The sequence below is a fragment of the Triturus cristatus genome, chromosome 8 (genome assembly GCF_964204655.1).
Source record: "Triturus cristatus chromosome 8, aTriCri1.1, whole genome shotgun sequence".
In the NCBI taxonomy this organism is placed as follows: Eukaryota; Metazoa; Chordata; class Amphibia; order Caudata; family Salamandridae; genus Triturus; species Triturus cristatus.
Window position 1 is genome coordinate 443997066 of NC_140591.1, and position 27747 is coordinate 444024812.

The window sequence follows — 27747 nt, forward strand, 5'->3', positions numbered from 1 at the left end:
AAATATGTTTTTGTAAATCCTGGTGCTGGAAAAATGGCCCCTTGCAAATCCCCTGCTACATAGGTTATCGATTAATAACTCTTGATAGGAGATGGATAGAAATGCCATTCAAAGACTTCCCAGAGTGGTATTAATAAATCCAACAATATCATATTGTTGAATTTCTCCTAACGTGTACATACAAGAAGTTACAAGACTTTCTTGTTTGTAAGTCCAAATTCAGCCTTCCAGTGGTCTGCCCTGATTGGTCAGAGTTAAGTGGATTAGCCAGGCTGCCTTGAAGACATGATAAAGAGCACCTGGGGTTAACCAGCTCTGCTGGCAGGGCAGTGTGCTGTCCCATAGGAATGCCAGGCCAGGGGGAGGAGTCGTAAACTATGCTCTTCAAAGGGGAGAGTAGAGACCATTGTCATTTACAGCTCTGAACTTCCCACCTTAGGCAGATGGTAGGATTAAGGAAGGTATGAGCAGATGCAGGGGGGAGAGTCTAAGTAAATTAGCCATCCTAGGGGTGTGTTTATCCAGCTCTTACCTCCTTGCTGGAAAATCAGCCATTATGGATTTGGAAGATTTGATGCACTCTGGGACAAAATAATGTCACACTCTACAGGATGTGGTCATAACTTTGAGGAGTTACCCTTCTCCCACTGGTCAGATGTAACCTCCTGCATTACCCAGAGAACTTGGAATAAGTATCTGAGAGGGGCAGAGCCCTCCAGATCTGCTGCTTGAAACTACTGAACCAAGAAGTGCCCAGCTGAGAAGATTTGCTTTGCAAAGATTTCTAAGGCCTGACCTCTGAAGACTGCACCATCTGAAATTATAGCCCTGTGGATTATTTTGCTGACAAAGAACTAAAGAGTGGACTCCCTGAAAGCTACAGGTTAAAAGAGCTCATCTGGAACATCACCAACTATATCCGCACCTTGGAAAACCACCAGTGGATTTGTAAGGGTTTTGTACCAGTGGATTGTGGGAATTGAAGTTCTCAACTTTCAAGGACCATCATGGAGCTTCCAGACCCTTGGAGTGAGTTTGAGGCACTTTGGGACCCCTTGAGAAACTTCAGGAAGAAGTTCAAGAAGTTTGGAGAACTTTGGAACAACTTTGAAAAAAAGCTCCACAAAGGGACCGACTCAACCTGGCCAGCCAGGCCGCCTGCCTTCAACCGTGAGCCGGCCAAGCCAACCAGGTTCATCCCGCTAAAAGCTCCATCGCTCCAACTTCCAGAGATTGACCGGGACTAGAAGAAAACTAAAGCCAGTGAACCCGCACCAGATCCGGCTACATGAGGAGCATCGAGAGACCCCGCGAGAAAAAGCTCCAGAAAAGTTTCTAAGTCCGCTCATAGAAAAGGTGACCGGGAGCAACCGCGAGAACCAACCTGCCTGCCTTCCCTCGCGTACCGGCCTGGATTCCTGGGTTGCCCCGCTGAAGTGATCTTGAGAAATGTTCTAAGTCCGCTCCAGGGAAGTTGACTGGGACCTCGTCACAAGTTAAGTCTGCGAACCCTCACCGGATCCGAACTGACAGGGAGCTTTGAGGGCCCTCAGAAAGAAAAGGTCCAGAAAAGTATCTAAGTGTGAAGGTAGAAAATGAGACCGGGACCTGCCGGGAGCTGTAGCCGCTCAGGGCTCCATCGCGCCCGGCCTGAAACTTTGACTTTGGTCTGGTCTATCGCGAGCAGGTATCACAATATGGTGCTATAATCTTCTAAGTACTATATTTTATTAAATCTTTGAAAATTCATATCTCTGGTTCCCTAAATTGGATTTTTGTCGTTTGGGTGTCATTTTAAAGTTAAAATATTTCCTACTTTTATAAATTGGTGTTGGATTTTTTATTATGTGTGGTGTCTTAATTATTTACCGAAATGGTGTTTTTAAATGTTTTACATACCTGTCTTTGAAGTTAAGCCTGTCTGCTCGCAGCCACGTTACCAAGAGTTGACCATAGGAATAATTTTCTAAGACCTGTGCTGAGTCCTATCATGTGTTAGTGGCCTTATTGCCAGTGGCAGACCTATATTTGCCCCTACCAATAACCCACTTTCCGACAATTGCAGACCGATAACCAGGTATCCAAGTTTAAGTATTACCAGTTGAATCAGAGGCTAGTGGAGATTCGGATAATTGAGACGTTCGTGCATCTCTCAACATTTGAGTCCCAAGTCAATCAAAGCTTGCTCTCAAAGAAGGAGATTTTGAAATTATGCTAACTTCTTCACAATATCAGGAAACTAGATTGGAAAATGTATGGTTATCTGGAGAGAGCGTGCTAGTAGTCTAAAAAAAGAATTGGAGCCAAATATATATAGATTTTCTTCACAAATTTGTTTGTCAAGCTGTGATAAAATTAATCATTTGTTCATGATTTCCAGGCTTTACTTGTCTGAACTCTGACTTGATGATTAAATGCTCAGAATACAATGCTGATGAAGCAAATGACCTACCTAGGGTTTTCTAACTGTTGTAAGCTTCAGGCGTTCTAGCTGGAGTAAGACCCTCAATGGAATATTTAGGAATAATTTTGAGATGGATGCTAATCTGATCTTTTTTTGGCTGCAAGATTTTAAAAGAGAGCTAAATTAGAAACAAAATATGCTTTTATTTTATCTGCGCGTAATAGCAAGAGCAAGTATCTGTAAATATTGGAGGGAGGAGATGATTCTTACTGTACATAAGTGGCTATTAGAAGTTGATACAGTTGTAATGGTTAATAAGATATTACCAAATGTTATTGAAATTTAAAAATATCACAAATGGGTCAATCAATGCAATTCTGAGTCCAGTGATTAAAATCCATATGCAGAATAGGTGAAGCTTTACATACGTTTGAGCGACTGACAAAAACACATAAAGTAGTTCTAATTTATGTACACCAAAATGAAATTCACTAACTTCCAGCTGGACATCTCCACCCCTGCTTCTCCTGTGTTTTTTCTATGGAGTTCTCCAACCCAGTGGCAGAGATCTCTGCACACTAAGTAAAGGTTTTTAGTAATAAATGTGAGAGGAACAAGAAAGATTGGTCAGAAAATGGCTGGAAATTACTACAAAACTGGTGGGGTTAGGGAAATTGAAGGAATGGTTTAGAGAGGGGAACACTAATACAACACATACATACACACACATGTAAGGCAATTGCAAATTAAAAAACACACTTAAATCGAATACAGTAGTAATATTGACAAAACAGGCATATATGTACTACAGTCCTTGATCCTCTCTGTGAATTGATTAAATACCATGCGAGAAGACCTGTTTTTGTGTTGCTTAGCAACTGAAGATTTTAGCTCGCCTTCTATGGATGCTGCTGACCTTTCTATAGCCTTGAAAAAGCAACAAGTGTTGCGAAATGTGTTGGCTGTATTGTCATTTTATTTTTTGTATTCCCAATAATACTCTTATATTGAAATTCTGCTCATTGATTCTCACATGAAAATATAAATGTACCTTCTGGCATATGTGTTCTGATTTTAATGTACTTTTTATTTTTTCAACGTTGTGATCGAAACCTATCTCCAAATATTCAATTGAACCATATGACTTATTAGTTAAATAAAACTGTCATCCTCTATCCTCCTAAAGAACCCTATTTTGGATTACATCACTTGGGCGCCTCTTCCCATTGTTTCTCAAGCTGAACTAAGCAAGTGTGAAAAAAGGTTATAGCTTTCACATTAGAGAGCACTCAGTGCTGGAATTCACGCTGTTATCACCCCTTTCTATTTTCTATTCATAATGTTTCTGAAGCAATCTGTTCTTTTTTCCATGTTGCTCCATGCAAGTTACTTTGTGCTTGTTTGTTTCTGGGGGAACGTGGGTCACATCAGTAAACATATTTTTGACATGATTCAGGTTGTTCCATTCATGTAACACTGTGTGTCCCACTGCTCTTTGAAGTCAGATCGACAGCATATCAATAACAATGTCAAGGTAAAGTTGCCTCTGTTGATTTGTTCCGGACTAACCAGGACACTGGGTACTGTATCTGCAATGTGAAATTGGCCTATCAAGTTTCATTGTCTTTATGTGGCAGTTTGATTCACCAATAGGAGGTGACTCAAAGGAGGTGGTAGGAGGTTGAGATTAGGTACGTACCATACAGGCATTATAGTTAAAATAATTATAGTATATTCAGGTAATATGGTAATTTTGAATAGAAAGTCAAATCATCTAATGCTTCATTAGCACATTTAGTAAAACAATGATGGTTTTACTGTATGTCACAACATCGACAACAAAAATATTCGGAAATAAAAGTATTGTTGCCTAAATATGGATACAAAAGAATGTGGGGGCATATTAACAATGGCTTTATCTCTGCTTTTTTGGCTTAAAAAGCCAAAAATAGCGGAGATAAAACTATCGCCCTATTTACAAGAGGGTGCTAACATGCATAATCGCATGTTAGCACCCTTTTTCCCGACGCCTCACTTTGCATCTCTAATGAGATGCAAAGTGGGCGTCACTGGGCGTACCCCAATGGACTACCTTGTAGAATATCGCTGATGTTCATATGGAGATATTTACAAGGCAGCCCACAGGATTTCAACAGACGTTTGAGTTTGGCGAAAACTGCTGTTTTCGCCAAAATCTGACATCTGCTAAAATCCTGACTTAGCTATCCCTAACATAGGGGGTGGATTATGCTGATACGACCACAGGGTCGTGTCAGCAAGGTCATCGCTGTTTTGCAGGGAACATCACTGGAAAACCAGCGATGTTCCCTGCAAAACGGCGATTTCCCCGCTATAACAGGAATTGTTATCGCCTTGAAGATAAGCTTTGCTAATAACGCGATATCTCCACGATAAAAACCTGCGATAGCCAGCGTTCAAAAAATGAGCGCTAGGCGCGCTTTGCTATAGTTATCGCAAAGCGTTGCTAATATGCCCCGTGTTTTTTTCACCAACGCAAAAATAAAATATATTGACTACAATAATTGTATGATCATACATATTTTGCAAAACAATAAAATCGAGGTAAAAAATATGCCAATATAAACAATTTTGTCTAACCTCTGAATTTTTTTTGCAATTCTGGAGAAGGCCCGTTTGTAATAGACGTTTCTGGTGGGGGCAGTGTTTTCTGGAAATCTGTTGTTTTATGCTTTACTTACACGGGAGCCCTTATATCTGCATTGGCCCAACTAGAGGCACCATTTTGAGAAGGCAGCGCTCTAGTCTTTCTTTTCATGCTATCTAGGATGACAATACCCTACAAAATATGGCCGCGGATGTGCCGTTGGCTCACCAAAGGCGCACTAAAGGCAACCTATCTGTGCCCATCCACGTACCGACCACAGGCAGCCAGTGGCAGAAATGCTGCCAGTTCCTTGAGACAGGGGAGTTGCGGGTTACATACATGTCTATTAAATTACTCAGAAATAGGAAGCAGAAAGAGGAAGGGTGTTTGATTGCCTTGCTCAACTGCTAGGGCCCTGAGGCCTGCAGTAGTTTAAATCAGCGCTGCCATTTCAGGACATGGTGACGGGTAGAAGAAGTGAGGACGATGAGGGCCTTGTCTATGGGGAGCGGAGAAATTACTTTAATGCTGCATTAATAAATATTTGTTCACTTCACAAGAATTTTCTACTATTTACAGTGTTTTGAAGGAGACCCACCGCCGACCTCGCTCTGGCAGAAACCCCACGCATCCGCATAATCAGAGCAGGCGAAAGAGCCTTCTCCTTTGTCGCAGCAAAGACCTGGAACGAGCTTCCAGTCAACATCAGACGCTCCCCTTAAGACCTGACTCTTCGACTGATCCAGAGCTGCACCCCCCCCAGCGCCTTGATACCCTCACGGGTGAGTAGCGCGCTTTATAAACCCTGATTGATTGATGACTTATTTATGATGGAAACATAGATAGGGGAGGGCTCAGCCCCAGAATTAGAGCTAGCTTTTCCGGATAATCATGTCTGTCTACACCTAGATAGGATTCGTAAACGGGGCGGCGACCTGGCTTCTGCTTTTAAGAAGAATTTTAAATGCTCCACTTTTCAGTTGGGTAATCTTAAAAGTGCAGAGGCATTGGGTTTTTGCATCTCTTCATCCTTGCAGTGCTCCTTTTCAGGTGCCTTAATCTATCGGCCGCCCGGTTATGCCAGTGATGAGGCACTGGCCTCAAAGATATTGCAATATGGCAACTTTATGGTATTAAGAGACCTAAATTTGCATTTGGATGACACTGACGAACTCATAGCGTGAGACATACTATTGATCTGACTTTATCTACTGCTATTATATTAGTCAAAAGTCCTTTGGAGTTTGTATGGCCGCATTATTATTTGATTCATTTTCGTGGCCTCACAAGCTTAACTTAAGGAGGGGCAGGAACTTCAGGTGAGAGCTAACTTGTTTAAATCCTCTAACAAAGTTAAGATTCCAGAGCTGAAGGATGCTCTAGATGTGACAGTTCCCACTATGACAGAAGTCAATAAAGGTATCTTATCAGTTAATCAATGCCTGGAGGCCTCTAACAAACGGGCCCCGGAAAAACATTCTCACTAAGCAAAGGCAAGCTCTTTCTGCCCCTTGGTTCTCTGCCAGTCTTGCAGAGCTGTGAAAATACTGTAAAAAGTTGGAAAGGATATGAAGGAGACGTTATTTCATAGTAAAAAATACAATGTATAAGGAGGCATTAAATAAATGAACTTAAAACATGGCCAGAGTAGCTATTATACTAAGAAGGTGAATGGGGCCAATACCAAACCAAGAGACATGTTTAAGATTCTCTCTAATTTCGTGCACCCAAAACGGCAGTCACTCCCTTTAAAGTCAGCTCTGATTCATATTCTAAGCATGAGACTATTTTCTTAAGGAGAAAAATTATAAAATTCAGCTGAATCTTTTATCTCAGGGAAGGTCTTTGACTGAACTCTTGTCTCCAATGGAACAGCCCAAGTACCAGAGTGTAAATTCTTTCAATTTAAGCTGATTGGCCAGGGGGAGTGAAAAGCAGGTATCTTGAACCGTAGAGCAGGTGTATCACTGGATCCATGTCCACCTCACATTCTGAGCAGGTGGTTGATATTTCTATTCTGGTATATGCAGTATTGTTAAATGCTTTATTTCTGATGGGGGAATTTCCTAAGGTTTCGAAACGGGCAAAAGTGTTTCCCCTTCTTAAAAACCAGCAGCTATCTAATTTCAGACCTATCTCACTTCTGCCTGTGGTGCCAAAAACTTGGTAAACAATTTTTAATGCACACTTATCTGAATTTCCAGAGACAATCAAGCTGTTACACCTTTCCCAATCTAGCTTTCGCCTATGACACAATATAGAAACGGCGCTGCTGAAATTGGTGGATTTTATTAAGTGAATTTTGGATCAAGGCCATAATGTCGCCTTGACTCTATTAGCTCTGTCAGTGGCATTCAACACTATCTCTCTTGATATCCTTCTGCAAAATCTGTCGGCTCTTTAGGTAGGAGGGTCAGCTTGGAATATGCTCTGGCTCGTTTTTTGCATCCTAGAGAGCAGGCAGTTTGGATGAACCCTTTTACCTCAAACAACATGTTTCTTAAACGAAGTATACCGCAAGGGTCCTCACTGAGTCCTACACTGTTTAATATTTATATGTCCCCACTTGCTGCTCTAGTGGAATAATTTCTCATTAAGAATGTTTCATATTCAAACAAGACTCAGCCTCTGATTTCCTTTGAGGGTGGCTCTGGAACAGCAAAGGGGTATTTGTGGTCTGCATGGGGCAGTGATGAGTTGGGTGAAGATTAACAATCTAAGGTGTAACCCAGATAAAACAGAAGCTCTGTTATTTGGTTCAGATCTCGAATCGCCGGGGAGCTGACCAAGCGAGACTCCAGCCTCACTCCCCCAACAGCTAAGTGCAGAAACCTGGGCATTCAATTTGATTGTCATCTTTCTTTTAAGGCTCAGGTTTCTACGGGGTTAAAGAGCTTACTTTTAGATTTAGAGAGAGCTTTAAAGAAGTTCTTAGTTTTCCTCCCATGGAAGCCTCAGACTCAATTGCTCAGACTTTGGTAATCTCTCGAGTGAAATACGTCAATGTGCTTTATCTGGGCCTTCAGGATTATTTTCTTCAGTGTCTGTAAATCGTGCAGAACCTGGTGGATCACCTTTTATTTAAACTTTCACAATGGACTTCCACTTCCTTCCTGATAGAGCTACATTGGTTACCAGTTAAAAAGTACATTTTTCTCAACATTTTGGTACTAGCCTATTGTGCGTTTTACAGCTTGGGTCTACAGTATCAGCCTGCCAGGTTGCAGCAATACTGTCTGACACGAGCATTGCATTCTACGGATGGTAGGATGTTGGTGGTCTCACGATTTAAGAGGGTGAGGAGACGTCGTCAGCTTTTACGGTTCAGGCTGTGCAACCTTGGAATCATTTACCTCGTAACCTCAGGGATATTTCTATAAAATGTTAAAAACATCTGTTTAGGTCACAATGAACTTGTTACTGGGGATGTTACCTGTCTGATTAATGCCAAGATACTCTCTGAGTAGCTGAGCAGTGTACAAGACCTGTCATTCATTCATTCAATTAATGAAAGTAGTAACCAAAATGTTGACAAATACTCTTTTGTGATTTTTAGTGGAGTAGCAGGTTGTGGGTTGATAGGGGTATAGGGTGGGAAGTAATTTAATTATGCTACATTATTGCTTATTTTTTATTCAATAATATTTATTTAATTGATATTTAATAATGTGAATTATGCTACTTATGTAAATTTTATGTGCAATGTGTGGGGATTTTAGGGGAAAAGGGTGGGAGGTAATTTGTTTTTAATTAATTAATAATTCGTTGGTAAATATTATTTATTAATTAATTGAAAAGTAATTATGTTAATTGTGTAAACTATTTTTTTAGGTGCGGGGTTTATAGGGGTGAAGGGTGGAAAGTAATTTATTTCTAATTAATAATTAGTTGCAAATTATTGTTAATTTATTAATTTTGTTAATTCTGTATTTTATATTAAGTGCAGGTTGTGGTGTTTATAGGCTTAAACGGTGGGAAGTAATTTATTTTTAATTAATTAATAATTAGTTGTTAATTAATAATAATTGCTAATTTATAAGTAATTATGTTAATGGTTTAATTCATTTCTTAGGTGCAGGTTGTGGAGTTTATAGGGGTAAGAGGTGGGCAGAAAATGTATTCAAATTAATTAATAATTAGTTGTTAAATACTATTAATTATTTAATTGACAATTTATTATTTTAAATCATTTTTGTTAAGTTTAATTAAACTATTAAAAGGTGGAGAGTTAGCTAATTTTAATTAATTAACATTTCGTTTTTAATGAATATTATTTGTTTAATTGATAATTACTTATATAAATTGTGCTATAAAGTTTTAGTTTTTTCATTTTTTAGGATTTTAGATGTGGATTGTGGGTTTTCTAGGGGAATGGGTGGGAAGTAAATACATTTAAGTACTTCATAATTGATTTATTAATAATGATCAAATTGATCATTATTTTTGTTAATTGCGTTAATTGTGTAAATAATTTTCAGTACATTTTATTAGTGTGTTGTGTGTTTTGTGGGGGTTATTGTGGGAAGTAAATTAATTATAATTAATGAATTAATGATAATTAGTTTGTTGATAAATATTTATATGAATAGTGTAAGTATTTTCCTTTCTAAAGTTAAGTTTTAGGTGCAGATTGTGAGTTTTGTGGGGTTATACGGTTGGAACTAACTAAACTAAATTTATGTATTGCCGTTTTGTTAATAAATAATTTCTACATAAAAAAAAATATTTGTATGAAAATGTGATTGTATCTTATTTATAATAATATATGTAGTTATTTGTGATATGTATTTAACAATATTTTCTTTTTATTATTCAAAGTATTTGTTTTTTGTTTGTTTTACATGTTGCACTGACTGGAGTCAGAATAGTAAATTGTACCCCTTCACAATCCAACACTTTCCCTCCTGTTGTACTTATTTGAGTGGGAATAGTAAATGTTACCCCTCCACTCTCCAACACTTTCCCTACTGTTGTATTGCCTAGAGTGGGAATAGTAAAATGTACTCCTCAGCAATCCATCACTATCCCTACTGTTTCACTCATTTGAGTGGGAATAGTTCATTTTACCCCTCCGCAATCGAACATTTTCCCAACTGCTGTACTGACTGGAGGGGGAATAGTAACTTTTACCCCTCCACTATCTAACACTTTTCCTACTGTTGTCTTGTCTGCAGTGGGAATAGTACATTTCACCCCTTTGCAAATTTTACCTATCTGCAATCCAACCTCCCTACTTTTGCATTTATTGAAGGGAGATTTGTAAAAGTTCCCCAGTTTTATTATTTTTCTGTTGTGTGAAGTGAAAGTAGTACACTTTTTTTGTGTGTTTAATATGCTTTATTATAACATAAAAGTCAATAACAGAATATAAAACATAACTTGTAAGCAAAATAGGGTAAGCAGAGAAAATCGCAGTAGAAAGCATTTTTAAAGTTTTAAGGAGAAAAAAGGGGGGAGGGAAGGAAGGGGAAAGGGAAAGGGAAAGGAGGGAGTACTAAATATATTCATAAATACTGGATAAATATTATAACATTATGCTCCTAAAAGATTACATAATATAAGAACAAATTAACTGATGAGTAAAGGTTCTATCTAAAAAATGAAAGAAGAGGAAAAATAGAACCAAGATGAAGGAATTCAAGGGGGTTGGAAATTTTCTGAGCGACAAATATATTTCACTCCCACTTCTATAGCAAATTTTGCACACATTGATGATAAGAAATGCTGGGCCTATGATTCAACTTCAGCAGACCTTTCACATCTTCTTTTCTCATGTCCCCCTGTAATTTCTTTTTGGAAACAAATCTGGGCCCATTTATCTACTATTTTTCAGATCCACACTCCCATGTCCACTACCCTTCTTTTTATGGGTAGCCTCTCACAATCCATTTCCGTGCCCTCCTCCAACAAACGATTATTTGACCTTATGTTGGCTTTAGCATTTCAACAAATTACGATGAACTGGAAATTTTTGACCAAACTCTCACTCAAGTCATGGTGGAATACTGTATGCCAATATCACAGATTAGGGGGCCGATTCCGATCCTGGAAAAACCGGGTACGAACCGTCGGTCGGAGCGTTTTCTCCGTCTGACTCGTACCCGGTAAAAACACCATACAAACTTGCAAGTACGATTCGTACGGAAACACCATTTCCGCACGAGTCGGAAAAAACACCGACCGACAGCAAAATACATACGAATGTGATCCGGGACACCGCGGACGAGACGTCCGGACGGAGTTAGGCATGTTTTTACGTCCCAGCAAGTACGATTCGTACCAACAGCAGTCCGGACGGCAATATTTTTACGGCACCCAAAAAGTGCCGGAAAAGCGAGGTACGCCTCGATGCTAGCGGAATAGGGGGCCCGATACGCGCCGTCCCCCCCACAGCCCCCCGTATGTATGCGCCATCCCCCCCCAGCCTCTCGATGTACATGCCGACCCCCCAGCCCCCCGTATGTATGCGCCGTCCCCCCCAGCCCCGCAGATTGACGCACCATACCCCCAGCCCCCCCGCGGATGGACGTGTCATACCCCCAGCCCCCCCGTGGATGGACGTGCCGTACCCCCAGCCCCCCCGCAAATGGACGCGCCGTACTCCCACCCCCGTAGGTACGGTGCGGACCCCCACCCGTGTATGTACGGTGCGTACCCCCACCCATGTATGTCCATCCACGGGGGGCTGGGGGTACGGCAAGTCCATCCGCGGGGGGGCTGGGGGTACGATGCGTCCATCCGCGGGGGGGCTGGGGGTACGGCGCATCCATCCGCGGGGCTGGGGGTGGGACGGCGCGTACATATGGGGGGCTGGGGGGGTGTTCGGCGCATACCGGGCACCTGTTTGGACGTCTCCATGGTTGCTATAGGAGTTCACTCTGGACGGTCTTTTTACCATACGGTTGTACAATCGGACGGACGGTACGAATCGTACTTGCGCGCTCGGACTTCAGTTTTCAGATTCGTACGTAAAAATGTCCGGGGACGTGTCGGACACCTTTTCCGACCCGAGGACGTGTCGGGGATTTTACCCAATGCGATTCGTATGGACTTTTTCACATACGAATCGTACGTGCCAGTTTGTACGGGACTTGTACGATTCGTACGGTAAAAAATCCAGATACGATTCGTACGGGGAATATTTTTCCAGGATCGGAATCGGCCCCTAGATGTTGCTTATGCTTCCCAATGTAATATACATGTGAATAGAGATGTCTTTTGGTTGCCATTAACTAATTATTTGAATGCAATTTCTATAAATACAGTTTCTATTAATAATGTTGCTATTTGTCGCTCGGAAAATTTCCAACCGCCTTGGAGTAGTACACTTTTGATATATTTAATGTAATAGTTTGTGTCGTTTTGTATGAATTGTAGTGGGAATACAATATGTATTCAATTCTATATTTTATATTATTTTTGTATTGTTATAATTTAGTAATTTATATTTTTTAGTTTATTTCAAATTATAATATTTTTAAATATTCATGCTTTAATGCATAAAATGTTTACTAAATTGTAAGTTGTGTACTATTGAATTTAATTAGAATGTTTTCTTTTTAGAGATTTTATGTCATTGGTGTATGTGTACATATATGTATTTGTTGTATTTTGTTAAACATTTAGAAATTATAATATAAATTAAAATTATGAGTTTAATAATTGTTTTTGAGTAGCTAGATGTAATTATATATATATACATTATTATATGTGTGTTTTACTTTTATTATCAATTAAGTTTATTTGTTGCATTTGTTAAAATATGTAATAAATCTATTTTATTTTTGTGATTAATGTTAGTATGCAATATATTTAATATGTATTATTTTAATTTATATATATATATATTTAAAAACAATATTTAATACAACAATATTTACAATGGTATATATTTTCAATATTTTTGTACTTACCATTATAATTGTAGGATGACAATATTTTTGACATTGATATTTTGGTCATGATTTTTTGGTAAGGTAATATTTTGGGGGTCAATATTCAGTCAGTGAACCGGCAGGCAAAATCGCCAGGTTTGTCCCTCTGAGGTGTCTGTACTCCACTGAAAACTGGCTCAGTGAGATCCCTTGGGAAGGGTATCTGGCCTCATGGAGCCGTGCCCGTCTATAGCTCCCAGCCTTGCTACACTTGTAGATTTAGAGAACCAGGTGTAAGGGCTTCATGTAGTATTCACAAACCAGTAATGTGCAATTTTCACACTGACTAGTTTGTAAATGGAATTGCAATTTTCTATGAGACCTACTTTTTAAAGGTATTCCCCTTCCAAAATGTATATAACCCACTATCAATGTGAAAAGTGTAATTTAAGACATTGGTGCCGATTCCGATCCGGGTCGGAAAGCACTCCGAACGAACCGGATCCGGAGTGTTTTCCGACCGAGCCGGAGGCCTGCAGTCCGAGCGAGCGAGTACGATGCGTCCGTATGCTGAAAACTCGGTTCGGTCGAAATCCCATAAAAGTCAATGGGAGTCGGTCGTACGACGCGTACATGGGCTCCCATTGACTGAATGGGTACGTCTTGCATAAGGGCGCCCCCTACAGCGGGTATGCATCGGTGCCATCCGCATCATACATGTCTGTGTTTGGGGGCCCTTGGGTTTCCCCCTGTGTCCGAGTCGTAGGGCTGCAGGTGTCAAGGGGTCCGATGCGGACCCCCAAAGGCAACCACCCAGACGTTTTGCGAGCCGGACACTCCGGCTCGCACAGGCTGTCCGACGCGTGCATCGTACTGGCTCGGTTGTAAATCACATCCATTGCATGCCACGGTTAGCTTATGACCGAGACGTATGGAGCGGTTCGGACCCGGAAACGACTCGGTCGGTGAATTTCTCGTAGCTCGCATCGTACTTGCTCGCTCGTACAGTTGCGCGAGTCGGCTGGAATACACGCGTACAATCTGAAATACTGTCTGCACGATGCCTTATTGGTTTCTGTACAGATTTTTTTGCTGCTAATTAATTCACTGGGATGATCTGCCTCTCTTTATGTTCTTTCATTTACTCCGATTGGCCTTAATTCACACTCCTCAGCTCCTGTCCCAGGACTTGCTAAATCATAAAGATACTCCACTGAAATCTAGTTGAAGGAAATTGTGCAGAATGATCAATTACATTGTGAAAATGTTCCTCTGTCTGGGTTCTCATCAGCTACCACTTATACTATTAATCATCCTCATCATTATCGTCTTTGTATTTTTGTTTCAATTTCAGACTTGCTTCACTTTTTATAATTGGGAAAATCTTTTCCAGAAAATTGCTTATATCTTGATGTTTTGCATCTTTATCTTAAAGAATTCTACAAGATTCTGGTCTGGGATCACTCCTGTTCACTACTTTTGCAGTTGTATGATACAATATCAAGTGAAAAAACAGTGCCCTGGAAGAGTGTTGTGCCAAAAGCAGACTATATCCTAGAGGAAAGCAGATGAAAGTGCAGATTTACTATTAATATCTCCATATCTACGTACATTGCAAAATATGTATTTGATGTCAAGGTATTTATATGTGGAGGTAAGTATAGCAAATCTATACAGGCCTATTTATACTTCATGATATTTAGGTAACTAATATTTTGGTCACAACATTCTAGCAGACTGATATTTAAAACCCATGATTGTGGCGGGGGACAATACACTGTGTACTATGATTTTTACCTTCATGATTCACTCTTTTGGCCTTAATGCACATTCTTTTCATGGTTATAGTTGTGTGAGCCCAAGGACTCGCTAAAATGGTTCAATCTTATTATACACCCACTTACAAATCTCGCCGTAGAAAATCCTTGTGGTTCCGAAGAGGTCAACTGACGCTTTCCACGTAGGCAAATTAGAGCTTTTCAAATCAATTCAAACATGAATGATATTTAGAATTTGCGATCAGTCAATGATGAGAGGGTTGTGAAAGTTTCAAAACCTTTATTTATTGTAAAGTTACAATATCTATTTCTCTTTATTCAGATTAGTACGTTTAAAGAAATATAAAATAGAATTTTTGAGAGTCAGCATTAGAAAAATATACACAGTGTTCCATAAAGAGACCCCGTAAACTAAATAAAGAACCTATTCTACATAGAACCCATAAGGAGTTCTTGTGGAGAAGAGCGCATACAAAAATTGACTCCTGATAAAGATTAGTTCTGGAAACTTAGCTGAGTTCCCTACAGCAACAATAACTACTGCAAATAAAAATGAGATCTTTGCAGTTGCATTGATTCTCCAAAAAATCAAATATATTCACCTTAAAATTTTCATAAAGAAGAGTTTCAGGATAAGGAGAGATCCAGAAGCGAGACTATTGGAATGGGGGGTCTGAGTCTAAGCCGAAGAAATCTAAGAATCTCTGCTTAACTACCTAGGAACATTCATTATTATAGATTCATACTTTTGTAACATATCAGTAGGTGTCCTCTGTCAATATCCAATAGTAATTGTTCAAGATATGATGTCAGGGGTCATATGAGGCTTCTTCTTCCTATTCCCACAGCCTGTTCCCTCGTTGCCATTAGTCTGTACAATTTATTTAATGCTTTTTAAATGAGGGAAGGTTCTCATGAGAACCCTCTTACCTAAGCTAAAGGATGCTCTATGAGCTTGATGCATGAGCAATAGTTAGTCAGTAACATGAAAGCATCTATCAATGTATTTGGAAACATCATTCATAAAGTCTCAAAGTCATAATTTCACATAAATGATTTAAAGAAGTTCATTGAAATCTAACTCATGATCTAACATGGGGTGAGGAGCTGGGCCTTATTACGATTGCGGACGGACTTAAGTCCATCCGCCATCGTCCCGGGGACTGGGACCGGTCGCCTACATGGCGACGGTCCCCCACATGACATTACAATGTGACCGTCACTGTGACGGTCGCATTGTGCATGTTTACCATTGCGGCCGATGCTGCTGGCTGCAGCACCCGCCGCAATGGTAAAAATTGATGTTTTGCATTTCCCTACACTACGTGGCAGGCACCACACAGTGCCTGCTACCTGGTGCAGGGAACTGTAGGGGGCACCATATCTGCCCCCCAAGTGCAAACTCCACATGCCCGTGCACAAGGAGGGCCAGCAACGAGCCTCCAAAGTACATCCCCGCTAGCCTTTCAATGGCGGTTGAAATGCCATAGACAGGTTGGTGGGGATGCAGCATCTAAATCTGGTGGGCGGTACCTGTTAGGCACCACCAGCATTTTGTGGATGTGGGGTGGATCCAACAGGCAATCATGATGATTGCCTCTGTCGGACCCGTGGTGGATGGGCTTTGGCCCGCCAGGCACACCGCCTGCCATCTTGATCTGGTGGGCGGAAAAAAACCTTACGATGGCTGTAAACCCACCACCGGCAGCCTGCCGGTGGTGGGTTCACCACGATCCTAATAAGGCCCAATGTTACAGTCAGCACATTTCTGAAAGATGTCACTAATGCTAAGCAGTTTTTCTAAATCTCTCACACATGTAACTGTGAGAAAGAGGCTATTGAGAAGACCTTTGGCCCTTGTTAATACACATGTTAAGAAATGGTTGCTTAGTGCAAAACACTAAAATGTTTTCCCTGAAACACGCATTGATATACATGTATTTAGTTATTTTATGTGTTCTAAATATTATGCATCTATTTTTCTACCAATCATTTCCTACATAAACATATCTACAACATTTAAAGCATTTTAAGTGCAATTCTAGAAAGGTCAGTAAGTCGGTTTTCTACATTTGTGCAGATTTCTCCGATAGTCAACTTAACTTCTTCTTTCCCTCATTTCTTCATGCACCTTTCTCAGCAAAGGCATAAATGAATAGACACTATCTTCATGTTAACCCATCTAAATTTAGTTGATCTATTAATGGTCTCTTATTGTCTCCTATATCACAGTACTATATAATTTACCCCATGTTGTATTGATTCACCTTGTTTTGCCTGGTATATGGTTGTTGCATTTTATTTGCTACTTAGCTATCATGAAAGTATCATTAGAAACATTCAGACTGCCACTTACAGTTGTAAGAATTCTTTTCAATGTCCCTTTTTTCTTCAGTGGGGCTTTAGTCATGTATTTTACCCAACATGATCCATTAATCTCTATGTCTGTCAGAAAGCAATTTGGCAAACCTGTCTTAAGCTAAGGTGCCCACATAGTATGGGCTAAGAGAGAAAATTCAAGGTTTGAGCTCACAAAATATGAATGTAATTTTGTACATTGATTACTTATACATAATATTACACCATTGTTGTGTAATAATATCTGGGATTCTCTACTAAGGTGCTGATTCCGATCCGGGTAAAAATGTTTGCGTACGACTCATATCCGTATATTTTCACGTACAAATTGAACAAGTACCGTACAAACTGCGAAGTACGATTCGTACGTGAAAAATACATACGAATTGCGTCTGGAAAATGGTCCGAGAGGGAGCCGTAAATCTTTACGTCCGAATAGCGTCGGGAAAAGTGTCCGATAGGGAGCCGGACATTTTAACGTGCAAATCGTAAAACAGAAGTCCGAGCGCGCAAGTACGATCCGTACCGCCCGTCCGAATACACAACCGCATGTAAAAGGTCACGTACGGAGCGAACGCTGTAGCACACATCTACACGGGTAAACTTGTGCCCGGATATGAGTCGTACAGCCCCCCCTCACCCTGCACATGTCAGCACCGTACCCCTGTATGTCAGCACCGTACCCCCCCTCCGCACCGTACCCCAACACCACAGCACAGCCCTGCACCTGTACGTGCCGCACCCCAGGCCCCTCTCCCAGCCCCGCACCTGTACGCCCCGTACCCCAGGACCGTACCCCAGCCCCCCACCTGTACGCGCCGCACCCCAGGCCCGTCTCCCAGCCCCGTACCTGTACGCACCGTACCCCAACACCATAGCCCAGCCCCGTACCTGTACGCACCATACCCCAACACCCTAGCACAGCCCCGCACCTGTACGCACCGTACCCCAACACCCTAGCACATCCCCGCACCTGTACGCACCGTACCCCAACACCGTAAAACAGCCCCGCACCTGTACGCACCGTACCCCAACACCCTAGCACATCCCTGCACCTGTATGCACCGTACCCCAACACCGTAGCACATCCCCGCACCTGTACGCGCCGCACCCCAGGCCCGTCTCCCAGCCCAGCCCCGCACCTGTACACCCTGTACCGCAGGACCGTACCCCAGCCCCCCACCTGTACGCGCCGCACCCCAGACCCGTCTCCCAGCCCCGTACCTGTACACACCGTACCCCAACACCGTAGCACAGTCCCGTACCTGTACGCACCGTACTCCAACACCGTACCCCAGCATCCTCACCCAGCATTGCGTATGTACGGACCTTACCTATGCGAAAAATACTCGTACAGAACCAGGACACTGTAACACAGCACAAGGAGGGTCAATTTGACTCGCACAACACCACAAAACACGTCAACATGACAAAATACATCTCTATGACTGACCTGGCACATCCAAACAGGCAAACAGAGGCCCTAAATCACTACCACCTCTTATAACACACCCACCACAAATTCAAACCCAGCCACACCCACAGATGGACCAATAAAAAGGGCCCACACACACAACCCATAAGCCTTTGCAACAGACCCACTGCTGACAGACCCCACAGACAAACAACTGCACCTTACTTACACCTTAACTACACCTTAACTTACAAACCTTCACACAACCTCATTCACAAACACCCCCTCTTCACATTCACACACACACCATCATATTCACACCCACACACCCACAACAATCCACACCCACACCCCACACCATGCCCAGAGACAAGAATCCAAAGTTCACAAGGGCGGAGCTGGACCTCCTCGTCAACGAAGTCATCAGAGTCGAGCCACAGCTGTTTGGAACATTGGTCAAACAGACCAGCATAGCCCAAAAAACAAGCCTGTGGCAGAGGATTGTCGATAAGGTGAATGCTGTTGCGCCCATCCGAAGGACCAGGCATGAATGCCAAGCCAGGTGGTACGATCTGCGCAGGGCAGTCAAGAGGAAAATGAACGAGGAATCTGCCCAGAGTAACATCACTGGAGGTGGGCTGCCCCGCAGACCCGTACATTACCATCCCTGGGAGGAGAAGGTGATGGCCATGCTTCCGCCGGTGGGAGTACACGGAGTCGAAGGAGTAGCAGAGCCTGGTGAGTACACCACAAACACACCAAATGCACGCAACTTCCCCCAAGCCCTCACCGCACACAACCACACTCAAAAACCACGCTCATGCCACTAACGTCTCCATGCCCCATTCACAAATAACGGCAATGCCATGTCCCAGGCCACACCAACCACAGACCCAAGACTGGATCACCGGGATGCTGGGAGGGTGGGGCTCACACAACACATTGTGCAACTCAGAAGCAGACACCAATGCCCTCAGCCCATATGGCCTAGGTACATACACATGCACCATGCCCAATGCACAGGGACTGGCAAAGTACTGACAGGGTATCTGACACTTGGCCCTGCTGTATGCAGCACAAGGCCCTCCTGTGACCACTGTACACTAAAACACCAACTCCACAAGCTCAGATATCTAGCACAGGAACTCACACTCACTGTCATGCCAGCATGCACCATGAGGGGACAGACACATCACCTGGGAGACCCAATGACAAATCACACTACACACAACAGCAGACCTGGTCACACACCCCCCTCACACAAGCACACACCCCCGGGGCAGGCAACGGATCTACCCACTCCCACAATGGACATGTGACACTACAAGACCAATCCATAGCCAAATAAGCATCCTAGCCCAAAATCTACTGGTCAAACACTCAGGAGAACATATCAATCTGTCCCCCGCAACATACCCATCCCCAAGTGTACATTGAGACGAATGCTAGGCACATCCAACTACCTGGGGGAACTGTGACAACTTGAATATGTATGAATAATGGATGTGGCATGAAACAGCATTAACATTGTCTCTCTCTCACACACAGGGCAACGTCATCGACCTCCCCCCAACAATGGGGGGGAACAATCACAGTCCCAGGCTCAGCGTGAAGATGATCCCACCGGCAGCGACGACTCTCACCACTCCGTGGATGACCCCGACCAACCTGGCCCCTCTGGTGCCCAAGCCCCTGCAGCACCTGCGTCAGGTACATCTGTGCCAACACCCACCCCCATTCCTGCCACATCCCAGGAGACACCCAGGAGCCCTGCTCGCACTGAACAACACAGCCAGTCTGACCAGGAGGGACAAGGTTCTCCGGGCACCCAGGAGGAGGCAGACAAGTCAGCTAATGCCATCCCTCAGGGGTCCCGAAGACTCGATGTTCACACAACGGCAGGCCAGGCTCGTGTGGGCAGGGGTGGTGGGAGTGGAGGAAGGCGGAGGCGAGAACCTGACCAGGCAGCTGAGGGAACCAGTATGTCACACATACGCCACATCCTGGACACATACCGGCGTGACACCAGGGGCATCAGCCAGGTAGTGTCGAGCCTCACAGAGATGAAGGGGACCCTCGACGAGATGAAGAACCTGCAGGCCGAGCAACATGCCAGTCAACAACAACACCAAGGACGGATGGAGGCAAGACTGGCTGAGCTCCTGGCGGTGCAAACGGACATGAGCAGTTCACTCCGTCGGATCGCCGACAACATGGGCAACCCTCCCTGTGCCACCAGGCGAAGACCACCAACAGCCACAGGGAGGGAGGAGGAGGAGGATTCGTCCGACGGAGCATCACAGACATCGTCAAGGCCTGCATCTGATGGTCCCCCCAGGAAGGTGGGTCGTCCACGGAAAAGACCGTGAGAGTCAGCGGACCATCCACATCTCCCAGGTCACCTGGCCTGGCACCTGGCCCTCTGGCACACCAGCACCACCTCACCCAATGACATTCTCTGCCACATGGACTTGCTGGTCACAGTCTGACCAATGATGACCAACACTGTGGTCTGGACTCTGATGACTCCAACTGACAAGGATGCCATCTCCCCCTGTGAACTTTGGATTCTATGCACCCGGTAGAGCACCTTACTTCATCTACCAAAAGACTTACCCCACCAAAAATAAATACTTTATTTTGTCATGAGATGTTGTTGTCATTTGGCATTATTCCCCAACATATGTGTGTGTAAATGTCAAACTATGCCTGAGTGTTGAACTAACTCTACACATCCATACCCTGGGATCGGAGTCTGGTACAGGACACACATGGGTCACAATGTATCATTCAATGCAGACATGGAGCACAATACTCACCTGTGATGGCCTCAAGCTGCTGAGGGGGTGCATGCAATACTGTGCCGACAGACCTATTTGGAAGAGTATCATTAAGGCGTAGAGGTCATGCCTCATTCGGAGGTTCCCGGGGAGGGAGTCCTAGGTATGTGTTCCCAGGTGGGAGAACTATGTCCTGCATGCTGGAGTACGGTGGATCTGAAGAATGGTGGCCAGGTCAAGGTTGGATGCACGGAGATGGCACTACGGGTTCTCGGATGACAGTGGTACAAGGTTGGTGTTGGGTCGGGGTTGTGGCCTACCTCCTGAGTGTGGGTGGGGAGTCTGAAGGTCATCCTGCAGCACACAGTGATCCATTGCAGCTATCTCTGCTGGACGGTGATGTGGCTGGGGCGCGGGATGTTGCAGCTGAGGTGTGCAGATGCAGCCTGGATGTGGACAAGTGTCCTGGGAGTTTGGATGTGGCTGCCCCGTAGAGGGCAGGGCAGTATTTGACATGGATGTTGTCGTGGACCTGGGGGATGGTCCGTCTCTCCTTGGAGTGGATCTATCTGGAGATCATGTGCATAATGCAGAGGGTGTTGCAGTCTGAGGCACAGATGCTGGTGATTACCATGGCAAATGTGAGCAAGCAATCCATGATGCACACCGTCTTGTATGCATGGACACTGGGTGCTTGTGCGGGGCTTCTGCGGGTGGGACACAAGCAGTTGACCCAGCTGTAAGGGGACAATCCTCAGATGTTGACCTCAGTGCTGTACAAGTCCAGCCTCAGGTGGCTGCTGTTCCGCCATTCATCAATGGATCTCATGCAAGCTAGAATATTGGAACTGGCAATGTCTGCGTCCTTGGTGAGGGTGAGGAGCACCTGGCTGTCAATGGCATACGAGTTGATGATGAGGTTGTGTGCGCATGTGATGGTGGAGAGGGGGGTCCTGAACACATTGTAGATTAACACGCTGAGAGATGATACCTGTGCCATGTGCCTCACAACAACAGCATACTACATGCAGAAGCCTTGAGTCCCACTCCCATGGCCTTGCCGGGGTACAGAGCCGGAGGGGAGTAGGAGGGACATGACCTGGTGGGTGTGACATGGCCTGGAAGGCATGGCAGCACTCTGTAGGCAGTCGGAGTTGCACACTCATCATGCAAAGGTGTTGTGTGTGCGCTTACTGTATGCCTGAAAGCTGGCGGCAGATGTGTGGATGGACATTGCTTGGAGGGTGGCTGCAACATCAGACTGTAGTGTGATGTGGGTCATGCAAGGACATGAGGCTTCTGCAATGTGCACGTTGCATGTGCAGACGGTCCAGCCTTTGGCACAGCGTGGCCGCAACTGTGGCACAGACAAGCTGATGACAGCCAAATGAATGGGTTGATGGAGGAAGGGAGGAGCATCTTTGATGTGTGTGTGTTGCCAAATCAGGAAACTTCGTGTGCCCTTGCTGCAGTGGCTGCAACAGCCGGCGGCATGTCCTGGGAACTATGCCACAATTTCCACACAAAGACTAGGATGTCAGAAAGGACTACTGCAACAGGTGTATGTCAAGGAAGGAGTGACCGGTTTTCAATGGCACACCCAGAGACAAAGGATGCACAATCCCAAAAGATGACTGACACCGGATCATGAAACTGAAGGCCAAGCTGCGCACAGGAAACACACCCCAGAAGGTGTTGACGGCCCGTTGTGGGGACCAACATACCAAAACACATACACAGCCATGGACTTCATGCACAATAGAGAATCAAATACATGTAGAACAGCATGCAGGTTGCTAATCTACACATAGACTCATATGCAAAATTCTTGACAACCATGCCAGAGATGGCGCATGCACAGTGGCAAGAGACCTGCATTGACAGAGATGAGGCACCTTGGAGGCTGAGGAACACCTTTATTACTCAGGCTCACACCTATGGAAATGCATCAATATGAACAGACTCACAGGTCTTTTGGATTAACATGTGGGACCTACACTGGACACCCCCTTCGCACCACAGATGCTGTAAATCCATGGGAGAGGCACACAAGTGAAGGGGGTGAGCCAAACATCCCCTGCTGCACACGGAGAGGCTGCAATTCCCCATTGAGCCTCTTATGGGGATGTCCCGCAATATGTCCACCCGTAGCCTCCCGTATGTTTCCGAGGGAAGTTGTACACACATTGATGCCTTCATCAAAATCCACAATCCCATAACAGAGGACTGTCACGAAGTGTGACTATCAATTCATGTGAGTCATGCTACATGTCATGTGCCCCATGGTGAGTCGACATGTATGCATAGTAACAAAACCTGCACAGAAGCAGTGCCCACACATTACAAACAACTACCACACCCAAAAAGCCTTGCTGCAATCCTTACCCAAAGGAGACTTTTCACCATGTCCGTGCATGTAACGCTGATTCAGCACACGTTGCATTACTCATGAGGAATAGCAGGAGCACAACGATGCCACGAGCAGACAGCATGCGCAAATACCTGGGGATGAGAGACACACAAGAAGTCAGGAAAAACATAGTCATCCGCATGCATGGTCATGTACTCTACATGAATAAGTTTGATACCATGCTAGTTGTCAATTGAGTGTGTCAGCTAAAATGTGTGGAATGACATCAGCACTCGAGTGACACATCTGCACACACCTCAAAGTCACTTAGCATACAGTCAGCTGGACACACACATTGCAACACATGCCACACAAGGCTCCAAGCGTGCACACTCAGACCCAGGGACTCACCATTATGAGAAGAAGTTGCGTATGAGCTGACTCCGGATGTCCTCCTCCTCCTCCTCCTCCTCACTTGCCTCGTGGCCAAGGCCGTCATCCTCCACGGGTGGATGTTCCTGCTCATCGGGATCCAGGATAAGTGGCACAGCTTTCTCCACTGCCATGTTGTGCAGCATGCAGCACACAAGGAAGATTTTGCAGACCTTCACTGGTGCATATGGGAGGGACCCGCCGGTCGTGTGGAGGCAGCAGAATTGGCTAAACGTCCTCTCAATCACTCGCCTGGTCTGCCCATTGGCGTTGTTGTAACGGTGATCTGCAGCTGTTCTCGGGTTGCGGAGAGGCGTCACCAGCCATGGCATATTGGGATAGCCAGAGTCCCCTACATGGAAACATCATGTAAAGAAGTGGGTCAGGAGATGCCGTCACATACTAAGATAACGCTAAATACTGGACAAACAGAGTCTACCCACCAACAAGACATGCTCGTTCAGTCCATCAATACCAAGAGCGCCAGCCGACATGTGTTTCGTCATCAGATAAAGATTTGTGACTCTTCAGGGCAAGATGTCAGTGTAGCATCTAGAGGATCCAAGGAAAATGACGAATGTTCAAGTCTGAATAAACGGTTCACACCGGTCAGTACGACCGTGTTTCGTTAAGGCGTGGTATTGAACGCGTGAAGGACAAGATGTCTTGCTGCCGACACCAGGCCAGGCCTTAACGAAACACGGTCGTACTGACCGGTGTAAACCGTTTATTCAGACTTGAACATTCGTCATTTTCCTTGGATCCTCTAGATGCTACACTGACATCTTGCCCTGAAGAGTCACAGATCTTTATCTGATGACGAAACACGTGTCGGCTGGGGCTCTTTGTATTGATGGACTCATCTTGAATTAAAACATCACTCACATAATATTGATGTTGAACTATGTTGATTATTCTGTGAATATCTTATTCAGTATAAACATGGGCACAGGACTTGTCTATAATTGTTCTGGCATGGGCTTTCGCCCACACCTTACACAGGGGTTTGGGTCTACCCCTGACCTGTTTGCACCGTGAAGCCTTTGTTCTTATTCTTTTTCATTGTACCTGTCCGTTTACCTGCCTGAGCGCCATTTATCCTGTTTTCCAAAACCTTCACAGTGAAAAGACATGCTCGTTCGTTGTGCAACTGCAGCATCATTTCTGGCACCCTGCTACTCCTCATGATGTAGGCATCGTGTGCTGACCCTGGAAAACTTGCACAGACATGGGAAATCACCATGTTAGCAAGGCACACCACAAGGGCATTAATGGAGTGGTAATGTTTACGGTTACGAAGTGCTACCTCCTGTGCCTGTGGTGGTACCAAAGCCACATGTGTCCCATCAATGGACCCAATTACATGGGGCATCCCTCCCAGGGCAGAGAACTCACCCTTGATACCTGTCAACTGCTCAGGAGTTGGAAAATGGATGAATTCATCCAGGTGCTCCAACATGGCTTCTAAAACATCATGCAGGACACGGCTGAACATGGTCTGGGACATGCCACCCACATCAGCTATGGTCAATTGAAACGTACCGGTGGCAAAGAAATGTAGGGCTGACATCACCTTCATCTTGGGGGTCAGCGCAGTCGGATAACTGTGTCACGGTTGGAGGTGTGGGGCTAGCCTGTTTGTCAGGTCCACAATTAACTGATGGAGGAATCTGTAGCGGCGTATGCAGTCAAGTTCCCTCATAGCAGCCAAGTCTGGCATTGGTCGGGGGAGAGGCGGTGCCCTGCAGAAATTTGGAAGGAATAACGATGATTGAGTACATTACTACACCAATGTCAATGAACTGAGCACATGTTCAACAGCTAATACACATATGCTACATACAGAGTCTGGTCTGTTCAATACATCCTGCACACGTATGCCAGCCAGGTGATACTCCTACCACGAGCCAGCTACAAACGTGGATTGTCAAGGTCTACATGACATGCCATGAAAGTAGCTGTGGGCCAGTGAGAGTGAACAGTCAGACACATTACAGGAGTGACATACATCCACATATGTGCATTTGAAGGATGTTATCTCATACAGACAGCTGCCGGCAAGCCAGATGCACAGGTCACATGTCATGGAAAAAGGACAGACCACACACCTTGCCATGAAGGGGTACATGTCAAAAATGATCACGCAGACATTGAGACTACGCAGATATGTCCTAAGCTCGCAAGTCCTTGTTCGATGCATACAGACACATGTTACGTGTTATTCCACATGTGTCCTGGTGTGCGTAATAGTGTGACATGAGCATCTACACACAGACACATGTTGGATGCAGCTACAGAAGATGCCGTTGACGGAACACCAACAGCAAGATCATGGGAACACATGACACACACATGACACAGTCACATAGTGGCACGCTGGTAGTGAGATGTCAGTTGTCATCATCCGTGTACCTGGCATCAGGGGACAGTTGCGGGTGTTGGTGACTGTGCCATGCCAGTGATGCAGTGCTTGACAAGTTTGAACTACATGCACACATGTAAAAGGTGTGAAGGGGAAGTGCGCCACATAGTGCCCCATCACACATGACATGTGTACACAGGTCATCACACAACTATTGGGTTAAAACATGAGGAGACATGTGCCAGCTCACTGCCTGACACACCGAGGCCCTACACATGAAGCACTGCACTGACAGTGACTTGATGTCCATCCTTGTGCGAGTCAGACACCTCCATTCCTTTCCTGTGCACCTCCTATCACCAGTGTAAGCTGTGAAACGCACCGTACACACGCTCTGAGGGCGTGGGTACGGTCGTATCACTATATGGGGTTTGGGTAGGAGTACGCCTGTGTGTACGGACCGTACACACGTACGTGTACACACTGGTCCTATCCCTATGGGAGTGTCGCCGTAGGTGTACGTCATGGAGATATGGCCCGTACACGCGTGTGTAGGGCCCGTAGCACTATGGTAGTGTTGGCGTAGGCGTACGCCATAGTGCTACGGGCCGTACCTGCGTTGGTATGGCCCGTAGCACTATGGTAGTGTGGGCGTAGGCGTACGTCATAGTGCTACGGGCCGTACCCACGTGTGTATGGCCCGTAGCACTATGGTAGTGTTGGCGTAGGCGTAAGCCATAGAGATATGGGCCGTACACGCGTGTGTAGGGGTCGTATCCCTATGGTGGTGTTGCCGTAGGCGTACGCCATAGAGATACGGGCCGTACCCACGTGGGTACGGCCCGTAGCACTATGGCGTACGCCTACGCCAACACTAACATAGCGCTACGGGCCGTACACACGCGTGTACGGCCCGTAGCACTATGGCGTATGCCTATGCCAACACTACCATAGTGCTACGGGCCATACACACGCGTGTACGGCCCGTAGCACTAGAGTAGTGGTGCCCTAGGGGTACGTGTGAAATGCACCGTCCATGTGTGGGGATTTGAAATTTACAATGGGTACACATGAGGGACAAGTATTAGGGCCTACATGCATGCTGGTTGTCATGGATACCCATTTTGAAGATCAAATTTTTCCATCATGTGGCCTGGAAAAAGCAGTTGGCCACATTATACATTGTTGCAAAGTGGTTGTTGACTTGACATGATGCTGCAAATTTGAAAAAATGCTAATGCTGTCACTGGTGTATGTTTAAAGGGATTGGAGGAAACGTAGGATGCAAGGGAGTCTGACCAATCACTCTGCACTCCTGTTATTGAAATAGGCCAGCAAGGCAGATATAAGTCAGGCAGAACCCATGAGA